Below are 27,168 nucleotides of genomic sequence, written 5' to 3'. Positions count from 1 at the left end.
TACTTAACTATTTCCTATGTGTCGGAATATCCTAACAGGAACAATCTCTCCTATGATATCAAAACCCCACTGTTCAAATGGTTGCTCAATGTTTACTGGTTGTAAAGGAAAGGTTGGTTTCCTTTGTCTCCCACTAGTAGTTTGGCATATCTTGTATTTCCTAACATAATCATGGGCATCTTTAAACAAAGTGGGCCAATAATATCCAGCATGTATTATCTTGTGAGCTGTAGTGTCTTCTCCAAACTGTCCACCTGCTAGACCATCATGTAATTCCTGCAAAACCTTTTGTGCTTTAGTTTTTTCAAGGCATCTTAATAAAATTGAATCATAATTTCTTCTAAATAACACATCATCAATGATTTCAAAGTGTTTTGCTTTTAATCTTAAAGCACGTTTGTTTTTGTAACTGAAATTAGGGGGAGCATATCCATTTTTTAAATAAAATATCAGATCTGCATACTGAGATTCAAAATTTATGATACTTATCTCATTCACTTGAAGAGCATTATCTGAATCTTCATTTTCTAGAATATTAGAAGCTCATGCTAATAAATTACAAAAACCTTTCCCTCTAACAATTTTCGCTGGTTTAATATCAATATCATACTCTTGTAAGGTTGTTACCCAGTTAGCTCTTTTCTCTCCTACTTCCCTTTGAATTAGCAATTGCCTTACTGTAGAGAATGGGACTATTACTTTTGTGTGTGTTTTTAGGAGAAATGGTCTAAAGTGTTTGATAGATTTAAACACAGCAAAAGCTTGTTTTTCTACTTCAAAATAGTTGAGTTCATCGCCCTACAAATTGGAACTAAAGAAGGATATAGGTGCTTCTACTTGCTGATCATTGATTTGTGTTAAAACATCAACATAAGATGTCTTGGTGGCCAAAGTATACAAAATAAAAGGATTAGAAAAATTGGGAGTATTCAATGCAGGAGCATTAATGATTGCCTGTTTGATTGAGTCAAAGGCTTATTTTTCGTTATGTCCCCATTTGAAAACTGAATTTTTCTTAATCATAGTTTGTAAAGGCAAGACTATATGAGAAAAATCAGGAACAAATCTTTTTACAAAATTTATCTGTCCCAAAAATGATTGCATGGATTTCTTGTTATGTGGCAAAGGAATATCAGAAATCTCTTTTATCCTGTCAAGATCAATATATATGCCATCTTTGGATACAATAAACCCTAAGAGTTTGCCTTCATTAAGAGCAAAGAATGATTTCTTGGGATTTAGAGAAATCCCATACCTTTTACATCGTTCAAAGATCTGTTTTAAATCATGTAGATGATTGGCCCTTTTCTTGGAAAAGACAGTTATGTCATCTAAGTAAACAACAACTGACCTATTGATCAAACCTTTGAAGGCTATATCCATGGCTCGTTGGAATGTAGCTCCAACATTTATCAAACCAAAAGGCATTTTTTGATAAGCATATGTTCCCCATTTAGTTCTGAATGTAGTTTTTAGTCTATCATCTGGATGCACTAGTATTTGATTGTATCTTGAAAAACCATCAAGAAAGGACATTAACTCTGAACCAGCTACTGATTGAAGTATCTGTTCCATTGTTGGTAATGGGAAATTATCTTTTTGACATGCCTTATTGAGATTTATAAAATCGATGCAAATCCTAATATCACCATTCCTTTTTCTTACAAGTACCAAGTTTGAAACCCATTTAGAATGTCTGACCGAGAAAATTATTTTGGCTTCTAGAAGTTTATTCAATTTTGCTTTGATTTGAATTTCCAGATTTGGGTGAGTTTTACTTAACTTTTGTTGTACAGGTTTCTCATCAGAAATCATTGGAATTGTGTGTTGAATGATAGAAGTATCATAAGTTCTCAGATCTTCATAATTCCAAGAAAAAACATTTTTGTATTTGTTTAATAATCTGATGAAAGCAAATCTTTCTTCTGATGTGAGTTCAAGTCCTAGATTGACATTTTGTGGTTTGGCCTTAGTGCCAAGATTTACTAATTCAAACCTTAAAGTAGAACTTTGAAGTTTTGCATTAGTGACCTTTTTGAATCTATCTTTGATATCATAGAGATCTTCTAGCTTGACCACAGATTTAGGAATAGAATTCTCATTTAGTCTTTGTTTTAGTTGAAGATCATGATCACTTTCATCGATAATCTGATCATCATAAGATTTTTCAGAAGTCAAGAAATTTAAGATGTCTTCATCATGATTAAATACCCGCCAATTGGTGACATTTTTTGGGACAGGTGGCTAAAAAATTAATTCAATTGAAAACCTATGTAGACTATAATCCTTGGATGGAAGGAGCTTAGAAGCAACATTAGCCAATAAATTAGTTGTTGCATTCTGAGATCTAGGAATAGGAGAAATGTTGAATGCCAAAAAATAAGTTATGAGATCTTGAACAAGGGATTGATAATGTTTGAGATGACCTGAGAGACAATGAATAGTATTCCTTACTTGTTTGATGACAATTTCAGAATCACCAAAAACTTTCAGATATTGGATATTCAGGCCTATTGCTTTATAGAGCCCTTGAATCAATGCCTTATATTCTGCAGTGTTATTGGTACACTCAAATTCTAGTCTGCATGATAGCATAGTTTTTTCCCCTTCTGGACTAACTAAAATACACCCTGCTCCTGCACCGTCATTGGATTTTGATCCATCAAAATATAAAGACCAAAATAAAGGCTTATCTACAGATTTATTTACAAGTTCATCAACAATACTAACACATCTTGAGGTATTAGTATGAGAGAAATTTTCAATTTGTGATGTGAAACTATTAACAGGAAAAGGCGATTGTTGAGCATTAAAATTTCCAAAAAATGACTCAGCTGAGTAATTTCCAAGAATATTGTTATTGAAAGCTATAGGTTGGTTTTCTTGTTCAAACTCCGTTACTATATGAGTCATGTGTTTTTCCCGATCTATTTTGATTTGATTTGGTTTCCCTTTATAGGGAAGCCACATGTGAGACTAATCAGTGGAAATGTAACCATGGAGTTTCTCAGACCAATCCCTGCTTAGAATTAAACCATAAAATTCAGGGATGTCGGCAATCAATATATCAATTCTTTGAACTACTCTGGGATCAGTCGATAACCTAATAGTAACTGAATTAATCTCTCCTAAAACTTGCACTTTAGTCCGATCTAATTGAACAATATGAACTGCAGATTTCTGGGGCTCAATGTTTAATTTGGAGCAAACTGAGGTTGGCATTATGTTTGATGAAGCCCCTGAATCTATCAGGTAGTTATGCCGATTTCTATTATATATCTCATAAGTCAAGAGAAAAGGAGTATGAGAATTAGACCTATCTCCGATCAAAACAACATCAGTATCCTCTACCTTATCCGATGGTGGTTTACTTGATCCTTTAGCCACCTTGGATAATACGCTGGTTGGAAGAGGAGAAGAAGGTACTGCATTTAACTCTTTAAGTAACAACTTCTGTTGATTTTTTAGCTTGCTAAGTTCATGTAAAGAAATATTTTCTCAAGTCTTCTTCATGTCTTCCACAATGTTGTAATCCATAGAGTCAGAAACTACTAATGTTTTAGATGATGAGGGAGGATTAGAGGATGATGGTTGATTTTGGGTAGGCACAACTAGAGTTTTCTTCATGGGAGCTTTGTCTTTAGTAGCAGGGCTTGAATTTTTCTTCTTTGGATTTGTTTGAACAAGCTCTGCTGCATTTTTACTTCTGGTATTTACTAGGAGAGCTTCTTGTTCACTTTCATTATCAAAGTTGGGCAAGATAAAGTCCCACGTTCCATGACCTTCAACTATTTCATATTCTTTCGTTTCCTCTGATGATAAAACTGCGTCTTCATATTCATCGTCATCTAGATTTGATTCTGCATTAGACATAGCATTAGGTGGTTTAGGGTCAGTTGGCTGATTTCTTCTAAAATTTCTATATGGTTTTTTAGTAGAAGTTTCAGCTACCTGCTTTTTTATTTCCACCATTTCATTGGACATAGTTTTCAGAACCTTTTGTAAACCTTCCTTGTCATATGGGTCTTTAGCTGCTTTCTTTTTTGAATCATCTTTGAAAGTAACCTTTTTGGATTTTCTTTCTTCAAGAACATTTTTCTTTTCCAAAGCAATGACACATTTTTCAACAGCAATAACTTCCTTCATATTTTCTGCTAATGTGGGTTTGGTAGCCCTATCAATGAAGATGGCTATGTTTGAAGGCAAGGCAGAGATATACCATTCACTTCGGACTTCTTCAATAGGCTTGGATGTTGTAGGAATTTTATTCAACAGTTTATTAAATCGAGAGTTGAAGTCTTTAATGGGTTCCTTTGATTTAGATTTCAGATTGGAGAGATCATTAATCAAAGTCACTATGGACCTATCGTCTCCAAACTTAGTTAAAAATTGCTCCTGAAAAGCATCCCAACTATTGATGGATCCTGGTGGTAATGAAAAATACCACGATCTAACTGCTCCTTGTAAAGTGTATGGAAATAGCCTAACCAAAATGTCTTCTTCTATTGCCCCATTCAAGTTTATGGACAACATGAAATTGTTTATATGTTCTTCTGCTAATATGCCAATGTCCAGATTAAATTTTGGTAACCATTTTTCAGGATGAGCTGGTAATTGACTCAAGGGTGCAGGCATTACGACAGCCCCTAGATTGGTCCATGGCTTTGGTTGAGGTTGTGCCATTGTTGCACTAATGGTAGAAGAAGGTGAGGAAGAAGTTGAAAGTGATTGGGTAGAGGATGTTGGAGTACCTATACCCTTATGGACTATGATTTGGAGTTGTGAAACAGATGGATGACTTTTCAATGGTTTAGATGGAATGGATAATGATGAGGAAAGAGTCTCACTGTCAGACTCTACAGGTGTCTTCCTAGCACTTTTTCGACTTGGCAGAGAAAATTCAGTTGGTGGAATACCAAGCTTTTCACTCTATGCTCTAGTAAGAGGCTGGGATGGAATATATTGCGAAGTCACACTGCCTTGGGATAACTCAGATTGTTCTTGGGATATCGAAAACCCTTGGAGTTTATGAATCAAGGACTATACTTCAGGGGGTTCAAGAGAAGAATTGTCAGGTGTGTTTAAGGTTTCAGCAGTGGGTGTTGTATTTTCTTTTTTGACTTCTCACTTAAAAATTGGAGATTTAGAATGCGAAGGAGAAGTTGGAGGAGATGGTGAGGGAGTTTTACTCTTAGAAATTTGGATTTGCTCGCCATTCACAGTTCAAGCCCTCCTTCTAGCGCCAAAAATGTTGATGCCTCTAAAATTCTAGCACCAACATTGGGGATAACCACCCGGTCTGGACCTTAGTACAACTCCTTTTCCGTTTGGTGTGGTGGCTCCGACTGAATATTATGGGACCAGTTTCCCATATAATGAATGGTTTGATGGATGATTGTTTTATAAGGTATAATAAAGATGATAAGTACTTTAACTTATAACTCAAAAATATACAAATATACTTATCTAACTCGGGTAATGTATAAAAAATGTGATTTCTGATTATTCCTAACAGACAAATAATCATATAGATGAATTATTGATTGATAGAAAGATGCATTCACAGATAATGATTACTTTGTTTAAGAAATTAAACAAAGTAATTATATAAAAAAAACATATCGCATTCATAATAATGTATATCGCTGACATATATATTTAAAGTATAACAATTCTAAATCTTCAGAAATGACATGATAAAGAATTATTTGAAGAGCATACATATATCAACAATAGCAACTTTTAAAATGAATGCTTCATCACATAAGGAAACAAGACAAAAGAACAGTGATAGAAATACCACATGCATTTGAGTCTTTCCAATGTAAATAACACTCTGATTCCACTTTCTTATTTGAGAAAACTTCCAGGAGATACAAAAGTGCAGGTCTTGAAAAAGTTTCTTCACAAAAATGTAGAACCTTGATCCACTACTGATAAAAATATATTCAGAAGTACAAAAGTGTAACTTCTCAAGTCAATTTTTATGCAAATTGAGGACCCTTTCTTAAAAGACATGAAAGGGTTTAAATAATAAAATAAAAACTAACTATCAATAAAAATCGCTTTGAGCTGTTGAAACTGCAAACATGAAAATCTAGGATTTGATTTATGAAAATAACAATGCGATAGCCTTTGAACTAATTTATTGTATCTACTACTTCTCTTGCGCTTGTAGCTGACAAATTGAGAGCATTTCATGAATTTCTGGAGGATGACTCAGCTTGGAATGTAGTTAACCGGTGTATGGGACATCTGAAAGTTTGGGAACTATGCGATTGGCAGCGTCAGCAAGGCATTTGGTGGCCATCTGTTGGCTATGCGGCTTGACTAGGAAGAACCAAAATGCATCCCAAGTCAATTTTTGTACTTTGCCGATTTGTTCTTCTCTCTTGGCCAGATCCTTTCTCCATTGACTTTCTAGCGCTTTTGTCTTCGAGAGCTTTCCTGGGGAGTAATCGAAGATCAAGTTATCTCCATATAAGCTGTCATTTACCAACTCAATCAAACTGTTCATTGTAGCCCTGGCTTTGGAAGTAGCTCTTTCAGCCTTTATTAACTATGATTGCCACTCCAAAAACAAGACTTCTTTGTGTGATTCTTGGATTTTCGGTAGATTAGCAGCCATGCCTTCTTGTATACTTTGCCAAGAGAGAAATCTTGTGACCTTATCATCTGTGTTTTCAAATTCTAACTTGGTGTCAATTGCAAGTGAGGCAGTGATGATGCACAATGGGTCAACCAATGATATTTTATGGCAAAGACGATTCAGTTGCCGAGATAAGGCTTTAGTCACTTCCAGGGCTTCTTTCTTGAATTCATCAATGCTCGGATAACCTTTGAATTTATCTACCTGTAATTGCAGCTATGTGATTTGTTCTTCTTTGGCCTTCTTTTCTTGCTGAAGTGTCACTTGAAGCTTGTTGAGTTCTTGAGACAACTTTTGTTGTTTCTGGAGAACCTGCTGATCGACCTTTTGTTTCTCCAAATTTAACTATTCTTTCAATTGCTCATTCTGTTGTTTTTGCTAGCTGTTTCTCATGCTGATTGATCTTTTGTTGTTCCACTGTCTTTTTCTCTTCAAGTTGGGTGATTCTTAGATCCTTTTCTTTGATCAGTTGGCTAACTTCGAAGGCCTTGTCCATTGTAGCGGCTGTATAGGCACCTACATATTGAGATAACTTAGTTAAATACTCACAAGGATTAACTTATGAGTATTTCCATACCACATTCATAAGTTCAGCTTGAGGAGTTGAGAATAGTCCCTAGTCAATTTTCCTCTTTTTTCTCTGTCTTTTGACCACAACCCTATGCTTTGGACTGTAAAATACATCCAGGGGTGGTATTTCCTCAACCTTCAATACAATCTCTTCGGAAGGATTCTCTGGAATTATTTCAATATCATGTTGAGTGTTAACTATGCCGACTGCCCCTTCAATTGTAATACTAGTAGCAATAGGCTCCTGTGTTGTTGGCAATTTTGGTATAATGATGTTTTGGGAGTCATTCTGGTTCTTGAACTGTTGATCGAATTGCTCCCATTCCTTGATTAAGTTGGCATCAATATGCACATTGGTATCTAGGAGCTCGTTGGTATTTTTATTTGTCTGCTCCTTTTCGGGAATATCCTCCGTACCGTGTTCTTCATTGTGGCCTTCTTGCTGCACCATAGGGATAGTGTTTAATAAATCCAGAGGTAGTGTTTGTAACCTCTGTGTCCTGAACTGTATAAACTTATCTATCTCCCTTGCTACCAATTTGATTCCTGCTAGATGTTTTACCTGTGAAAACGATTCAGTTGAAGCGAACAAGTCATCATAGTCATCTTTCTCATGTTCAAATTTGGCAAGTTTCACCTGAATGGTAAAGTTGTAATCCACTTTGTTTGGGTCATACTGTCTCTTAGGGATGACTGCTAACTTCAAAATTTTTATCTTATTTGCTTCTTTCTTGGCATGTTTGAAATCATGCAGTGAGTAAGTACCACAATGAAGGGAGAATGTAGACCACATTTGTTTCTTTGACTCTTTGAGGTTCCTATACATTCCTTACTCCATTATCTGGTAAGCTATTTCTTTGGCCAATAGCTTATCAGGAATGTACAATGGGAGAACGCGTGGATCTGTGAGGTTGCCAAAAATTCCGACATAGGTGAACTTTTCTCCACCGAACCAACTGTTGATTGATGTTAGGTCAATGCTAGCCTCATTGGATAACCGAGGAGCAGGTCTGTTAAATATGGCCTAATGGACGAGTAAAACAAAACCATAACAAATTCTATATATATGATCTTTATAATGGGTCTTCCACAAATACTTATGATAAATGTGAATAGGAGTTGGGTCTTGAGGAGTCCATTTCCAACCTAGAATGGGGACATCAGAATTGAAAAAGATGGTATCCATAATGTAGGCACTCATATAGAATGGGGGTATTATCCGAGTAGTTACATACCTATTTCTTCTATAATCTAGGATTTGGTTGGCCAGCCCAATTCATGGCAAAAGAGTTAATTGTTGCTTCCATTAAAGGCACCATTTCTATGGAAAATCTAGCTAAATTAGAGGCTCTAAAGAGTCTACATATCATAGCACTAGCATAGCAATAGGGAGATGCTAAGGAGTCCACGGAGTACATACCAGAAGATTCATGCTTATGCTTGTTTGGGAAATGTCTCCATTGCTTGATAGGGTCCAATTCTACATCGTTCTCCTTGGCGAAAGCTTCTAAAAATGCCTTGTTGTAATGTTTCTGGGGGTCCGGAAAATGATACATCTTCTTGACATCTTCTGCCTTGAATGTCCCAAACATCCTTCCATCGGCTGTAAAGAATGCTCTGTCGGTTATGTTGATACTCTCTATTACCCATCTCACCAGGTCATTGTATGGTAACACTTTCGCACGGGCTGCTATTTTGTGGAGGAAGGAGCTGGCTAAATCCCTAAGAGTATTTTCTGATTTATCACTTGAATCAGCCATTCCTACTTCTTCTTCAATTATGGTTGGCTCCTCGGCTTCGAGTAGATTATATATGCCCTCCCATGAAGTCTTGCCAAGGCCTAGACAAGTAGTATCAGCTATCAGCACCAACTTTGCTAGTTCATCTTTCGCTATGACAGGGACCTTTACTTTTCGAGATTTCTTAGACATTTTTGCTGGACTGATGATTTCAGATTCATTCTGCAAAATGAAGCAGATGGATGTAACAGTGGAAAAACTTGTTAAATGCTAATACACCGTGCACAAAACTAACATCAATTAAGCGTAATAGATGTTATAGATCTATGATATATTAAGCCACCATGGATGAAATCCTTGAAGGATTCAATAATAATTGCTTTTTAATGATTTCCCTGTAACTTCCAACGTGAAACTTTAATGTTGTGATGGTATGTCGCATCGCAAATTTATAACGGTCCTTTTTAGAATGCGTATCGTGATTTTTCATATCGGCGATTAACGATAATCACATATCGAAAATCAGGAGTTACAAGTGTTGTGCTTAAATGGTTCCTCTGCATGGTTGCGATTACGATTAGTGGTGAGCTAGCATGGGGAGGCGACATGCTTTAAAATTGATAAATCGCTTAATTTTTTTTTATAATTGACTTCTAACTTTAAACCGCACATGTTCACAATACTTCATATTTTACCTTTATCGAAAGCAAGCTATATGATAATGAAATCGCATCAGAAGATTTCAAAGGAGTTTTTTGGGATGTGTCTTATGATTTTAGCGATGCGCGATTGCGATCAGCTTATCGCATCGAAGGTTTTCCATGGAACACTTGGGACATTTTTCTTAACAAGTAGCGATATGCGATTTCCGATAGAGTTATCGCATCGGCGAATCTCAATGTGATACTTTAAGTCCACCGTTGAGATAAAGGATGTGCATGATGCGGCAATTTGCTTTTATAATTGTTTCCTTTGATAAAGATTTTTACGATAAGATTTTATTATGACTCAAATCTTATCAGATTTTCTTAAAAGGACTTACATGGGTTCAAAAGTTTTGCAAATTGCAATGGCAATTTAACCTACCCTAAAAGCACATTTTTATATGACCTATTATAAAAATTTATTTTGAAACGTTTTATTGATTTTATTTATATTTTAAAGGGGACCTATTTCTTATTAAAGTCTTTTATGAAAATTTTTGAAATGGGGGGGTTGTTGTATAGCACAACAATTGGCGATTCACTGGGAGAAACAGTTATCTCTGAAAAATAATGCAATATCTAAAACTTTCTTAGTTTGGAAACAATTGAGGATAAAAAAAAACATCTAAGAATAGCTAAATAAAAATTAACTCTGAATAAAATAATGATTTTTTTGCAATTTCTTTTACAATCCCTTAAAAATAAAAACATTTTTGGTTTCTTCAAGCTTTGATTGGTTGATAAAGATAAAGTACGGGGTTCCACCAACATAGCTTTTAAATTTACTCTTTTGTCACAAGTAGTGCCTCTGCTGCCAGCAAACATCTATAGTCTCGACAGGGTTACCTTTTGACCATCAGTCATTCATTGTCCCATTTATATAAGAGTATAACTTTTGAAAGATAAATCCATAAAGATATGTTTACATATATATTTTTTGATTTTATATTCTTTTAATTTTTTAAGATAAAACATTGTTGTCCTGGTTTGGGAGCCGGCTTATAACAATGCCATTCATTGGTTGTAATTGAACTGAACAAGCTGGCTTGTAATGAGACCCCTTGTCTTATGATTATAAGCCATTACCTTGTTTTGATATGCAGTATTGGTAATGTCAGTTTAATCAGTTCCCTATGATCACGGTAAGCAGACTCATGATGAGACCTCTTATCTTTATATCAAACATATTTTAGAATTACACTCTGAAAAATCATAAACTTAGTGGATGGGGTGAATGAATTTCTCCTTAAGAGTTTATGGATGACAATTTTTTAGAGTTATGGATGCTAAGTTTGGAAAAGTATTTACTTTTTACAAATAACCTTTCTTAACTTTATAAAACTTAGAATGATTTACAATATTTTCAAGGTTTTGGAAGATTTTACAAACTTTAAAGAGGTTCTCAAAGTTTCATGTTTTATTCAACTTTCCAAAACTGTAATCATTTCCTTAAAAGTTTCCACCTATTGAAAGCAAGTATTCACAATATTCTCTCAAAGAGCTTTTCAATAGTAAAAGGCCAATGAAAGACTATTTACAACATTATTTTCTAAAATAAACAAACTTGCATAAAGAATATATACAAGTAAGAAGGGGTTACCTCCTTAAGAAAAGAATTTCTTTAAGAGAAGCCCATTCACAGGAAGAGAATCTCTCTTTCCTCATAAATCTTGCAGTATGAATGTTGATGAGCTTATATTTTCAATGATTTGAAATCGTCCAAGCCACATTTTTTAAAATTTGGTATGTTTACCTTTGTCTTCATGTGCTTTGTCCCATTTCAACACGAGATCACCAATTCGTAATGTTTTTGAGCCAGTAGAACTTGCGTAAAAAGAAGATTTAATTAATTGTTGATGTTTAGCATGAGTGATTTTGGTCTTCTCTCTTTCTTCCTCCAATTTGAGGATTTGATCAAATCTCAATTGAATAGAGGAATAAGGATTTTCTTCAATAAATTGTACTAGGGATAGAGATGGGAGTGCTAAGTTTGAAGGTATTACAACCTCTTTCCCATATACTAAGTTAAAAGGAGAAGTACCTATTAAGGCCTTTTGAGTTATGTGATCTGCCCATAATGAAAATATTAAAGATTTATGCCAATTCTTTTGATTTTGATCAACAGTTATTTTAATAATCTTAATGAGATTCTTATTAGTTGACTCTGCCAAACCATTACCTTGAGGATAGTAATTTGCAGAATATTTTAATTTAAAACCTCTCTTAAGAGAAAATTCAACTATACTACTCCTAGAAAAATAAGATGCATTATCAAAATAAAGGCATTAGGTACATGAAACCTAGTAATGATGAATTGATCAATGAATTCAATGATTGCATCAGAATTGGCTACCTTTAATGGAATTGCTTCTACCCACTTTGTGAAGTAATCCGTGGCTGTAAGGATGTATCTGTGTCACTTGGAAGAATGTGGAACAATCTCTCCTATGATATCAAACCCCCACTGTTTAAATGGTTGCTCAATGTTTACTGGTTGTAAAAGAAAGGCTGGTTTCCTTTGTCTCCCACTAGCAGTCTAGCATATCTTGCATTTCCTAACATAATCATGGGCATCTTTAAACAAAGTGGGCCAATAATATCCAACATGTATTATATTGTGAGCTGTAGTATCTCCTCCAAAATGTCCACCTACTGGACCATCATGTAATTCTTGCAAAACCTTTTGTGCTTCAGTTTTTCAAGGCATCTTAATAAAATTGAATCATAATTTCTTCTAAATAACACATCATCAATGATTTCGAAGTGTTTTGCTTTTAATCTTAAGGAACATTTTTTTTGTAACTAAAATTAGGGGGAGCATATCCATTTTTTAAATAAAAGATCAGATCAACATACTGAGATTCAAAATTTATGATACTTATCTCATTCACTTGAAGAGTATTATCTGAATCTTCATTTTCTGGAATATTAGAAGCTCCTGCTAATAACCTGCAAAAACCTTGCCCTCTAACAATTTTCGTTGGTTTAATATCAATATCATACTCTTGTAAGGTTGTTACCTAGTTAGCTCTTTTCTCTCCTACTTCCCTTTGAATTAGAAATTGCCTCACTACAGAGAATGGGACTATTACTTTTGTGTGTGTTTTTAGGAGAAATGGTCTAAAGTGTTTGATAGATTTAAACACAGCAAAATCTTGTTTTTCTACTTCAGAATAGTTGAGTTTAGCACCCTGCAAATTGGAACTAAAGAAGGATATAGGTGCTTCTACTTGTTGATCATTGATTTGTGTTAAAACAACAACATAAGATGTTTCAGTGGCCAAAGTATATGAAATAAAAGGATTAGAAAAATTGGGAGTATTCAATGCATGAGCATTAATGATTGCCTGTTTGATTGAGTCGAATGCTTTTTTTCGTTATGTCCCCATTTGAAAACTGAGTTTTTCTTAATCATAGTTTGTAAAGGCAAAGACTATATGAGAAAAATCAGGAACAAATCTTTTTACAAAATTTATCTATCCCAAAAATGATTGCATGGATTTCTTGTTATGTGGCACAGGAATATCAGAAATCTCTTTTATCTTGTCAAGATCAATATATATGCCATCTTTGGATACAATAAACCCTAAGAGTTTGCATTCATTGAGAGCAAAGAATGATTTCTTGGGATTTAGAGAAATCCCATACCTTTTATATCGTTTAAAGATCCGTTTTAAAACATGTAGATGATTGGCCCTTTTCTTGGAAAAGACAGTTATGTCATCTAAGTAAACAACAATTGACCTATTGATCAAACCATTGAAGACTATATCCATGGCTCGTTGGAATGTAGCTCCAACATTTATCAAACCAAAAGGCATTTTTTGATAATCATATGTTCCCGATTTAGTTCTGAATGTAAGTTTTATTCTATCATAAGGATGCACCAGTATTTGATTGTATTCTGAAAAAACCATCATGAAAGGACATTAACTCTGAACTAGCTACTGATTGAAGTATATGTTCCATTGTTGGTAATGGGAAATTATTTTTTTGACATGCCTTATTGAGATTTCTAAAATCGATGCAAATCCTAATATCACAATTCTTTTTTCTTACAGATACCAAGTTCGAAACCCATTTAGAATGTCTGACCGAGAAAATTATTTTGGTTTTTAGAAGTTTATTCAATTCTACTTTGATTTGACTTTCCAGATCTGGGTGAATTTTCCTTAACTTTTGATGTACAAGTTTCTCATAAAAAATCATTGGAATTATGTGTTGAATGATAGAAGTATCATAAGTTCTCAGATCTTCATAATTCCAAGAAAAAAAAAAATTGTATTTGTTTAATAATCTGATGATAGCAAATCTTTCTTCTGATTTGAGTTCAAGTCCTAGATTGACATTTTGTGGTTTGGCCTTAGTGCCAAAATTTACTAATTCAAACCTTAAAGTAGAACTTTGAAGTTTTACATTAGTGACCTTTTTGAATCTATCTTTGATATCATAGAGATCTTCTAGCTTGACCACAGATTTAGGAATAGAATTCTCATTTAGTCTTTGTTTTAGTTGAAGATCATGATCACTTTCATCGATAATCTGATCATCATAAGATTTTTCAGAAGTCAAGAAATTTAAGATGTCTTCATCATGATTAAATACCTGCCAATTGGTGACATTGTTTGGGACAGATGGCCGAAAAATTAATTCAATTGAAAACCTATTTGGACTATAATCCTCAGATGGAAGGAGCTTAGAAGCAACATTAGCCAATAAATCAGCGCTGCATTCTGAGATCTAGGAATAAGAGAAATGTTGAATGCCAAAAAATGAGTTATGAGATCTTGAACAAGGGATTGATAAAGTTTGAGATGGCCTAAGAGACAATGAATAGTATTCCTTACTTGTTTGATGACAATTTTGGAATCACCAAAAACTATCAGATATTGGATATTCATGCCTATTTCTTTATATAACCCTTGAATCAATGCCTTATATTCTGCAGTGTTATTGGTACACTCAAATTCTAGTATGCATGATAGCACAGTTTTCCCCTTTTGAACTAACTAAAATACACCCTGCTCCTGCACTGTCATTGGATTTTGATCCATAAAAATATAAAGACCAAAATAAAGGCTTATCTATAGATTTATTTACAAGTTCATCATCAAAACTATCACACCTTGAGGTATCAGTATGAGAGAAATTTTCAATTTGTGATGTGAAACTATTAACAGGAAAAGGCGATTGTTGAGCATTAAAATTTCCAAAAAATGACTCAGCTGAGTAATTTCCGAGAATATTGTTATTGAAAGCTATAGGTTGGTTTTCTTGTTCAAACTCCGTTACTGTATGAGTCATACGTTTTTCCTGATCTATTTTGATTTGATTTGGTTTCCCTTTATAGGGAAGCCACTTGTGAGACCAATCAGTGGAAATGTAACCGTGGAGTTTCTCAGACCAATCCCTGCTTAGAATTAAACCATAAAATTCAGGGATCAGCCGATAACCTAATAGTAACTGAATTAATCTTTCCTAAAACTTGCACTTCAATCCGATCTAATTGAACAATATGAACTTCGGATCTTTGGGGCTCAATGTTTAATTTGGAGCAAACTGAGGCTGGCATTATGTTTGATGAAGCCCCTAAATCTATCACGCAGTTATGCAGATTTCTATTATAGATCTCATAAGTCAAGAGAAAAGGAGGAGTATGAGAATTAGACATATTTCTGATCAAAACAACATCAGTAGCATCTACCTTATCCGATGGTGGTTTACCTGATCCTTTAGCTGCCTTGGATAATACATCGGTTGGAAGAGGAGAAGAAGGTACTGCATTTAACTCTTTAAGTAACAACTTCTGTTGATTTTTTAGCTTGCTAAGTTCATGTAAAGAAATATTTGCTCGAGTCTTGTTCATGTATTCCACAATGTTGTAATCCATAGAGTCAGAAACTACTAACATTTTAGATGATGAGGGAGGATTAGAGGATGATGGTTGATTTTGGGTAGGCACAACTTGAGTTTTCTTCATGGGAGCTTTGTCTTTAGTAGCAGGGCTTGAATTTTTCTTCTTTGGATTTGTTTGAATAAGCTCTGCTGCATTTTTACTTCTTTTATTTACTGGGAGAGCTTCTTGTTCACTTTCATTATCAGAGTTGGGCAAGATAAAGTCCCACATTCCATGACATTCAACTGTTTCATCTTCTTCCGTTTCCTCTGATGATAAAACTGTGTCTTCATCTTCATCGTCATCTAGATCTGATTCTACATTAGATATAGCATTAGGTGGTTTAGGGTTAGTTCACTGATTTCTTCTAAAATTTCTAAATGGTTTTTTAGTAGAAGTTTCAGCTACCTGCTTTTTTATTTCCACCATTTCATTGGACATAGTTTTCAGAACCTTTTGTAAACCTTCCATGTCATATGGGTCTTTAACTACTTTCTTTTTTGAATCATCTTTGAAAGTAACCTTTTTGGATTTTCTTTCTTCAAGAGCGTTTTTCTTTTCCAAAGCAATGATACGTTTTTCAACAACGATCACTTCCTTCATATTTTCTGCTAATGTGGGTTTGGCAGCCCTATCAACGAAAATGGCTATGTTTGAAGGCAAGGCAGAGATATACCATTCACTTCGGACTTCTTCACTAGGCTTGGATGTTGCAGGAATTTTATTCAACAATTTATTAAATCAGGAGTTGAAGTCTTTGATGGGTTCCTTTGATTCAGATTTCAGATTGGAGAGATCATTAATCAAAGTCGTTGTGGACCTATCGTCTCCAAACTTAGTTAAAAATTGCTCCTGAAAAGCATCCCAACTATTGATGGATTCTGGTGTTAATCAAAGATACCACAATCCAGCTGCTCCTTATAAAGTGTATGGAAATAACCTAACAACAACGTCTTCTTCTATTACCCCATTCAATTTTATGGACAACATGAAATTGTTTATATGTTCTTCTCCTAATATGCCAATGTCTGGATTAAATTTTGGTAACCATTTTTCAGGATGAGCTAGTAATTGACTCAAGAGAGCAGGCATTGTGACAACCCCTGGATTGGTCCATGGCCTTGGTTGAGGTTGTTCCATTGTTGCGCTAACGGTAGAAGAAGGTGAGGAGGCAGTTGAAAGTGATTGGGTAGAGGATGTTGGAGTACCTGTACCCTTATGGACTATGATTTGGAGTTGTGAAACAGATGGATGAATTTGCAATGGTTTAGATGGAATGGATGATGATGAGGAAAGAGTCTCACTGTCAGACTCTACAGGTGTCTTCTTAGCTCTTTTCTGATTTGGCAGAGGAAATTCAGTTGGTGGAATACCAAGATTTTCACTCTATGCTCTAGTAAGAGACTGGGATGGAATATATTGCAAAGTGACACTGCCTTGGGATAACTCAGACTGTTCTTGGGATATCGAAAGCCCTTGGAGTTTATGAATCAAGGACTGTACTTCAGGGGTTCAAGAGAAGAATTGTCGGGTGTGTTTAAGGTTTTAGCAGTGGGTGTTGTATTATCCTTTTCGACTTCTCGCTTAAAAATAGGAGATTTAGAATGCGAAGGAGAAGTTGGAGGAGATGGTGAGGGAGTTTTACTCTTAGAATGGCCTATGGATTTGGATTTGCTCGCCATTCATAGTTTAGGCCCTCCTTCTAGCGCTAAAAATGTTGATGCCTCTAAAATCCTAGCACCAACATTGGGGATAACCACCCGGTCCATACCTTAGTATAACTCCTTTTCTGTTTGGTGTGGTGGCTCCGACTGGATATTATGGGACCAGTTTCCCATATAATGAATGGTTTGATGGATGATTGTTTTATAAGGTATAATAAAGATGATAAGTTCTTTAACCTATAACTCAAAAATATACAAATATACTTATCTAACTCGGGTAATGTATAAAAAATGTGATTTCTAATGATTCCTAACAGAAAAATAATCATATAGATGAATTATTGATTGATAGAAAGATGCATTCATATATAATGATTACTTTGTTTAATAAATTAAACAAATTAATTATATAAAAAAACATATCGCATTCATAACAATGTATATCACTGACATATATCTTTAAAGTATAACAATTCTAAATCTTCATAAATGACATGATAAAGAATTATTTGAAGAGCATAGATATATCAATAATATCAACTTTTAAAAAGAATGCTTCATCACATAAGGAAATAAGACAAAAGAAAAATGATAGAAATACTGCATGCATTTGAGTCTTTCCAATGTAAATAACACTCTGATTCCACTTTCTTATTTGAGAAAACTTCCAGGAGATACAAAAGTGCAAGTCTTGTAAAAGTTTCTTCACAAAAATGTAGAACCTTGATCCACTACTGATAAAAATATATTCAGAAGTACAAAAGTGTAACTTCTCAAGTAAAGTTTTATGCAAATTGAGGACCCTTTCTTAAAAGACATGAAAGGGTCTAAATAATAAAATAAAAACTAACTTTCAATAAAAATCGCTTTGAGCTGTTGAGACAGCAAAGATAAAAATTTTGGATTGATTTATGAAAATAACAGTGCGATAGCCTTTGAACTGATTCATTGTATCTACTCCTGCTCTTGCTCTTGCAGCTGACAAATTGAGAGTATTTCATGAATTTCCGGAGGATGACTCAACCTGGAATGTAGTTGACCGGTGTATGGGACATCTGAAAGCTTGAGAACCATGCGATTGACAACGTCGGCAAGGAATTTGGTGGCCATCTTCTGGCTGTGCGGCTTGACTAGGAAGAACCAAAATGCATCCCAAGTCAAGTTTTGCACTTTGCCGATTTGTTCTTCTCTGCTGGCCAGATCCTTTCTCCATTGATTTTCTAGCACTTTTGCCTTTGGGAGCTTTCTTGGGGAGCAATCAGAGATCAAGTTAGCTCCATATAAGCTGTCATTTACCAACTCAATCACACTGTTCATTGTAGCCCTGGCTCTGGAAGTAGCTCTTTCAGCCTTTATTAATTGTGATTGCCACTTCGAAAACAAGACTTCTTTGTGCGATTCTTGGATTTTCAGTAGATTAGCAGCCATGCCTTCTTGTGTACTTTGCCAAGAGAGAAATCTTGTGACCTTATCATCTACGTTTTCAAATTCTAACTTGGTGTCAACTGCCTGTTCAATGAGTGATGTAGTGATGATGCACAATGGGTCAACCAATGATATTTTATGGCAAAGGATATTTAGTTGCCGAGATAAGGCTTTAGTCACTTCCAGGGCTTCTTTCTTGAATTCATCAATGCTCGGATAACCTTTGAATTTCTCTACCTATAATTGCAGCTGTGCGATTTGTTCTTCTTTGGCCTTCTTTTCCTGCTGAAGTGTCACTTGAAGCTTGCTAAGTTCTTGAGACAACTTTTGTTGTTTCTGGAGAGCATACTGATCGACCTTTTGTTTCTCCAGATTTAACTGTTCTTTCAGTTGCTCATTCTGCTGTTTTTGTTCCGCTAGCTATTTCTCAAGCTGATTGATCTTTTGTTGTTCCACTGTCGTTTTCTCTTCAAGTTGGGTGATCCTTAGATCCTTTTCTTTGATCAGTTGGATAACTTCGGAGGCCTTGTCCATTGTAGCGGCTGTATAGGCACCTACATATTGAGATAACTTAGTTAAATCCTTAGAAGGATTAACTTCTAAGTCTTTCCATACCACATTCATAAGTTCAGCTTGAGGAATTGAAAATGCTCCCTGGTCAATTTTCCTCTTTTTTCTTTGTCTTTTGACCACAACCCTATGCTTTGGACTATAAAAAGAATCCAGGGGTGGTATTTCCTCAACCTTCAATACAATCTCTTCGAAAGGATTCTCTGGAATTATTTCAATATCATGTTGAGTGTTAACTGTATCAACTACCACTTCAATTGTAATCCTAGTAGCAATAGGCTCCTGTGTTGTGGGCGATTTTGGTATATTGATGTTTTGGGAGTCATTCTGGTTCTTGATCTGCTGATCGAATTGCTCCCATTCCTTGATTAAGTTGGCATCAATATGCACATTGGTATCTAGGAGTTTATTGGTCTTTTCATTTGTCTGCTCCTTTTCGGGAATCTCCTTCGTAGTGTGTTCTTCACTGTGGCCTTCTTGCTGCACCATAGGGGTAGTGTTTAATAAATCCAGAGGTAGTGTTTGTAACCTATGTGTCCTAAACTGTATAAACTTATCTATCTCCCCTGCTACCAATTTGATTCCTGCTAGATGTTTTACCTGTGAAAACGATTTAGCTGAAGCAAATAGGTCATCATAGTCATCTTTCTCATGTTCAAATTTGGCAAGTTTCACCTGACTGGTAAAGTTGTAAGCCACTTCGTTTGGGTCATACTGTCTCTTAGGGATGACTACTAACTTCAAAATTTTTATCTTATTTTCTTCTTTCTCAGCATGTTTGAAATCATGCAGTGAGTAAGTACCACAGCGGAGGGGAAATGTAGGCCACATTTGTTTCTTGGACTCTTTGAGGTTCCTGGACATTCCTTGCTCTGTTATCTGGTAAGTTATTTCTCTGGCCAATAGCTTATCAGGAATGTACAATGGGAGAACATGTGGATCTGTGAGGCTACCAAAAAGTCTGACATAGGTGAAATTTTCTTCACCGAACCAATTGCCGATTGATGTTAGGTCAATGCTAGCCTCATCGGATAACCGAGGAGTAGGTCTGTTAAATATGGCCTGATGGACGGGTAAAACAAAACCATGGCAAATTCTATATATATGATCTTTATAATGGGCGTTCCACAAATACTTATGATAAATTTGAATAGGAATTGGGTCTTGAGGAGTCTATTTCCAACCTAGAATGGGGAAGTCAGAATTGAAATAGATGGTATCCATAATGTAGGTGCTCATATAGAATGGGGGTATTATCTGGGTAGTTACATACCTATTTCTTCTATAATCGAGGATTTGGTTGGCCAGCCCAATCCATGACAAAAGAGTTAATTATTGCTTCCATTAAAGGCACCATTTCTATGGAAAATCTAGCTGAATTAGAGGCTCCAAAGAGTCTACATATCATAGCACTAGCATAGTAATAGGGAGATGCTAAGGAGTCCACGAAGTACATATCAGAAGATTCATGCTTATGCTTGTTTGGGAAATTTCTCCATTGGTTGATAGGGTCTGATTCTACATCATTCTCCCTCGCGAAAGCTTGTAAAAATTCCTTGTTGTAATGTTTCTGTGGGTCCGGTAAATGATACATCTTCTTGACATCTTCTGCCATGAATGTCCCGAACATCCTTCCATCGGCTGTAAAGAATGCTCTGTCGGTTATGTTGATACTCTCTATTACCCATCTCACCAAGTCATTTTATGGTAACACTTTCGCATGGGCTACTATTTTGTGGAGGAAGGAGCTGGGTAAATCCCTAAGAGTATTTTCTGATTTATCACTTGAATCAACCATTCCTACTTCTTCTTCAATTACGGTTGGCTCCTTGACTTCGAGTAGATTATATATGCCCTCCCATGAAGTCTTGCCAAGGCCTAGACAGGGAGTATCAGCTATCAGCACCAACTTCGCTGGTTCATCTTTCGCTATGATGGGGACCTTTAATTTCCGAGATTTCTTAGACATTTTTGTTGGACTGATGATTTCAGATTCACTCTGCAAAATGAAACAGATGGACGTAACATTGGAAAAAATTGTTAAATGCTAATACACAACACACAAGACTAACAACAATTAAGCGCAATAGATGTTACGGATCTATGATATATTAAGCCACCATGGATGAAATCCTTGAAGGATTCAATCATAACTGCTTTTTAATGATTTCCCTGTAACTTCCAACTTGAAACTTTAATGTCGTTATGGCGTGTCGCATCACAAATTTATAACGGTCCTTTTTAGAATGGGTATCGTGACTTTTCCGATCGACGATTAGCAATAATCGCATATCGTAGATCGGGAGTTACAAGTGTCGTGCTTAAATGGTTCCTCTGCATGGTTGCGATTGTGATCAATGGTGAGCTGGCATGGGGAGGCGACATGCTTTAAAATTGATAAATCGCATAAATTTTCTTTATAATTGACTTATAACTTTAAACCGCACATGTTCACAATACTTCATATTTTATATTTATCGAAAGCGCGCTATACAATAATGAAATCACATCGGAAGATTTCAAAGGAGTTTTTTGGGATGTGTCTTATGATTTTAGCAATGCGCAATTGCGATCGGCTTATCACATCGGAGGTTTTCCATGGAACACTTGGGACGTTTTCTTAACGAGTAGCGATATGCGATTTCCGATAGAGTTATCGCATCGACGAATCTCAATGGAACACTTTAAGTCCACCATTGAGATAAAGGATGTGCGTGATGTGACAATTTGTTTTTATAATTATTTCCTTTGATAAATATTTTTACGATAAGATTTTATTATGACTCAAATTGGATCGGATTTTCTTAAAAGGACTTACATGGGTTCAAAATTTTTGCAAATTAAGATGGCGATTTAACCTACCCTAAATGAAAAATTTTATATGACCTATTATAAAAATTTATTTTCAAATGTTTTATTGATTTTATTTATATTCTAAAGGGGACCCATTTCTTATTAAAGTCTTTTATGAAAATTTTTGAAATGTGGGGGTTGTTGTATAGCACAATAGGACTTAAGTAAATTCTACCCGTATACTATAGTAGATCATTCTTCCATTCAAAATTAGGGTGTTGACTAATGTTTTCGATCATCGAGCAAGAGTCTGGTTGCTTGGCATATTCACCTCGAATCTTGAACAACCAATCAGGAATTTACTACCAAAGCGACGCATGTTGTTGGGTCTTCATCTTTATGTGGAAGAGCGTCAACAACCACATTGTCCTCTCCATTTTTGTGCAAAATTTCCATGGCAATTACTGTAAGTTTCTCTATCCACTTATGTTGTTTTGTAGATAATGTTTTTTGTTGTAACAGGAACTGAAGACTGTTATGATCGGTGCAGATTGAAAACTTGCTCCCTAATAAGTATTGATGCCACTTGCTTAGTGCATGAATAATGTCCAACATCTCTTTGTGGCAGGTAGACTTCAAGCTTTCCCTTTTATTAAGTTTTCGAATTTTTTAAGCTATGGGGTGACCATCTTGCATTAGCACTACACCAATCCCAAACCCTGAGGCATCACATTCTACCACAAAAGGTTTGGTGAAATCAGGGGTTGCCAAAACCGATGTAGATGACATTATCTCTTTTAAGGATTCGAAGCATTTGTCTGCCTTATTGTCCCATTGAAACGAATTTTTCTTTAGTAAATTTGTTAAGGGAGTAGTCTCATGTGTGTAATTCTTAATGAATCTTTTGTAGTATCCAGTTAATCCAAGGAATCCCCTAAGTTTGGATATATTCTTTAGCTTGGGCCACTCTTTGATTGCTTTAATTTTGTTGGGATCCACTTTGAATCCTTCTTTGGGTATGATGTGTCCTAGGTTTTCAACTTCCTTCTTCCCAAAGGTACATTTTGATCATTTTGCATAAAATTTATTCTTCTCCAATATGGAAAGTACTTATTCTAGATGCTTGAGGTGATCCTTCCATGTTTTGCTATAGACGAGGATATCATCAAAGAAAAACAATACAAATTTTTGCAAGTATGGGTGGAAGGGTTCATTCATGGTTGCCTGGAAGGTGGTTGGTGCATTTGTTAGACCAAATGGCATTACCTTAAACTCATAGTGCCCTTCATGAGTTATATATGTAGTATTCTCGACGTCTTCTAATCTTACTAGAATTTGATAGTAGCCTGACCTCAAATCTAGTTTTGAAAAATATTCTATGCTATGGAGTTCGTCTAGCATATCATTAATAAATGGAATGGGAAATTTGTGTTTAATAGTAATATTTTTTAATCCTCGATAATTTATACATAATCGCAAGGACCCATCTTTCTTCTTGACTAAAACTATTGGTGCCGCATATGGACTTCTGCTTTTTGTAATGACTCCACATTTTAGAAAATCTTGTATTGGCCTTTCTATATTTGTTTTATGATGATGGGGATCACTATATGGCTTGACATTTATAGGTGCCCAGTTTGGTTTAACTTCAATGATGTGTTCAATTTTTCTTTCAGGAGGTAATTTCATTAGTAATTCCTGAAATACTTTGTCATATTTTTGTATTACGGATGTAACTTCAGATTGTTGGTGAGTCCCTTCCATAGATAAAAATTCTAATTGTTGGCATTGTGCAACAAGTATCGATGCTCCTTTGCGAATAAGATTCTTCATTTGATGAGAAGAAATTATTTGGGTAGGGAGGGCTTGGAACCCGAACAACTTATGCCTTCTTCCATCCATTTTGAACTTAATGAATTGTTTTTAGTGATTTGCAGAGTACATCCCTAACGTTTGTAGCCATTGTATTCCCAAGACGACATCTACACCTCCTAAGGGAACTGTATAAGAATTGGATTCCATTTCATAGTCATTTACTTGCATTTTGACTTTACGACACTTTCCTACTCCATATATTATTTTTTCATCTGTCACCATAAATTTTAAATTTGCTACAGGATAGGCAAAAATGTTTAGCATTTTTGAGACATTGACATCTATAAAATTGTGTGTACTTCCTAAATCTATTAACACAATAACGTTTTGCTTCTTAATTTTTCCTTTAAGCTTTAATGTTTATGATTGATTTATCTTTGTGATAGCTTCTAGAGAAATTCTTGGCATATTTTATTCTTTTGGATCTGGATTAGGAGTCTTGTTTCCTCCGTTGGTTTCTTCTTCGGAGTTACTATCTGAAGATTCCTCTTCTTGTTTTGCTTCGCAGTTGTAAATTTTTTGCATAATGCATCTATGTCCTGGAGAATATTTGTCTCTGCGTGTCCAACATTTGCCATCTTTTTTCATTTCAAAATTTGATTGTTCTTTTCATCCTTTGCACATCGGGGTGGAATGTACTTACCAATGTTTTGTAACGAAGACTTACTTGACTTTCCTTTTGAGTATTTGCTTGATTTTTCATTACTGGCATATGGTGTTTTATTGAACTTATATTTCCGCTCAATAATTATTGTTGCATGCCTAGCTTATTCAATGGTTTTGGGTTTATATAGTTTTTATTCTTCTCGAATATACTCTTTAAGCCCGCATATATACAATTTTAGCAGTTCTTCATCGAAGAACTCCCTTTTTCTTATAACTAATACTTCCCACTCATGGGTGTATTTACTTATAGATCTGTTTTGTTTGATATTAACGATTTTTTTTGTAAACGTTGTCTTCTTCTTGATCATGGAACCTTTTGAGTAGGGTATCCATAAAAAATTTCCAAACAAACGAACAAGCCTCACATCTGTAGGACCACCATAGGAACCAATCATATGTTTCAGCCTGTAGGTTATTGGATGCGGTCATGATCTTCTCTTGCTCTCTTACTGGTCAGTTTGCTCCGAAAATGGTCTCCATTTTATTTACCCACACAATGACACCCCGATGATCCTTACCATTGTACTTAGGTAATTCCATTTTAATTTTTTGGTAGTCTCTTTCGGGAAATTTTGTATAGTATTGACTTCCTTGAAAATGTATATGCGGTATTTGTGGGACTTCGTGCATCGACGAAAATTCATGACTTGGAAAAACTTCACCTTCTGGAGTCTTGGGACTTTGTGACGATTCTTGTGTGATTAAGGGATTAAAAGATGGATTGACTCCCATCAGTTGGCTCAGCATTTTCTCAACATTCTCTATTTTTTGATATTTTTTTCCATTTGGTCTTGAGTAATAATTATCCTCTCTTGGCCTTTTTTGAGTTCTTCTTGCTTCTTTTCGACATTATCAAGGCGCTAGTGCATTTTATTGAGTTCCTCCTGAAATTTTTGTGAATTCACATCGTCATTGCTACTTCCCATTTGTTTAATAATAAATTTAAAGAATTAAATTAAATATATAATATATAGTTTATATAACTATATTATAATAATTGAATCATATAATAACTTTTATAAGTAAAAAATTATTTCAAACTGAAATGGTGCATTCAACCCAAATGATGTGTTCACTTCCGATGATGTGTTCAAATGATAGTGACTGATATAAGCTAGTCGGGACAAGTGAACATGTCAAATGTTGTCGGCCAATAGGACGCAACTGATGAGGGGTTGTCGGCTGATGAACAGGGTAGACACAACTGCAATGATTTGTTGGGAGAAGTAGACGTTGGTGTTAGAATAATCTATGTTGTCGATTGCGGGAGCGGATGCTTGTCGACAAGGATCATTGGTGGACGATGAAAGGTTTCAAGCAATAATGAGAGTGGGCGATAGCAGCCAGCACAAGGAAAATAGGGTGAGCGCGGGGTAAGGAGATGTGGCATCGATGGGAAAGGGCAAGAACACAAGGAGAAAACACAGTCGACATGCAAAGCAAGTGTGGTGGAAGGTCGTTGGACTTAGATATGGTGTTTGGAAGTGGGGAAAAATTACAACACAATGATAGTGTGTTGGTAGAGAATCGATGGCTTTGATACCACTGATAGAAAGAAAAACTTGATCACTAGAATTAAATCACATAAGACATAGTTTCACTTGTAATAATATATGTTTTATTCAATATTCATATGATGATTACAGTCCCTCAAACGGTATGCCTAAATAGGCAGTGACTAGTCACGAGGTTGATTATTCATGACTTTTGACCATAAGCCTTTTCATAACTAACATTAACATTAATAAAAATGTCAATTAATTAATTAATTATTGATAACAAAAGGCCTTTTTTTATTTCTTCCTGAGCATGGTTGTCCCTTGGAAGTTGTAGAGGAGAAATATGTGAAGTGGTACTATAATCGTTACTTGTGAGGGAATACATACAAATTTCCTTATCCTTTTTCTCTGCTTCCATCAACTCCTTATTAAGCAAGTGAGGCTTCAACTTCCCTTCACATTGTCTCATAATATTGCATACCAAATTGTAAGAAGTTTTAGAAATAGTTTGTTGTTGTTTTAGTACAACCACTAACAAGGACATGATGGGCTAGGAAATTCCATCACTCTCATTATTAATGGTGATAATGATAGCTTTTATGTGATCCTAGATTGTTATGTCACGGGCTTCAATGATACTGTCAAGAAAGTGATGAAACATTTGCAGAATAAGATTATCACACTGGCTAGGATTTTCTTTTCCCTCCCAAAATTTCTGGCTCCAATGAGATTAATCTTCAAACCCTTAGGCTAGCAGGATAACAAGATGTGATACAACTGTAATATACCTTATTTATTTAATTAAAACTTTTCATAAATATTTAGATAATACACTGCATAATTTTAGTGAGAAGAAACACTCCACAAATTACCAAGAAAATTTAACAAGAAACTTCACAGAGCTTGTGGAATAAACTGCAAAATATGACTACTTTATTTATTTAATATTGAGATGAAATTACATCAAAATTAATAGGAAATATGACATATAGATAAGCAAGAATAATTCAATATTCTTCAAAATCCTTCTATGGATGGACTCCCTTATTGACAATGTATGCTACTTCAACCTTCAAAAGTTCTCCAAAATCTTGCCTTTCTTCGCTAAACACCACTAA

Source organism: Pinus tabuliformis, chromosome Q (genome assembly GCF_031772625.1).
Source record: "Pinus tabuliformis cultivar Carrire ecotype Pingquan chromosome Q, CPIR1, whole genome shotgun sequence".
Classification (NCBI taxonomy): Eukaryota; Viridiplantae; Streptophyta; class Pinopsida; order Pinales; family Pinaceae; genus Pinus; species Pinus tabuliformis.
This window is presented reverse-complemented; position numbering follows the sequence as displayed.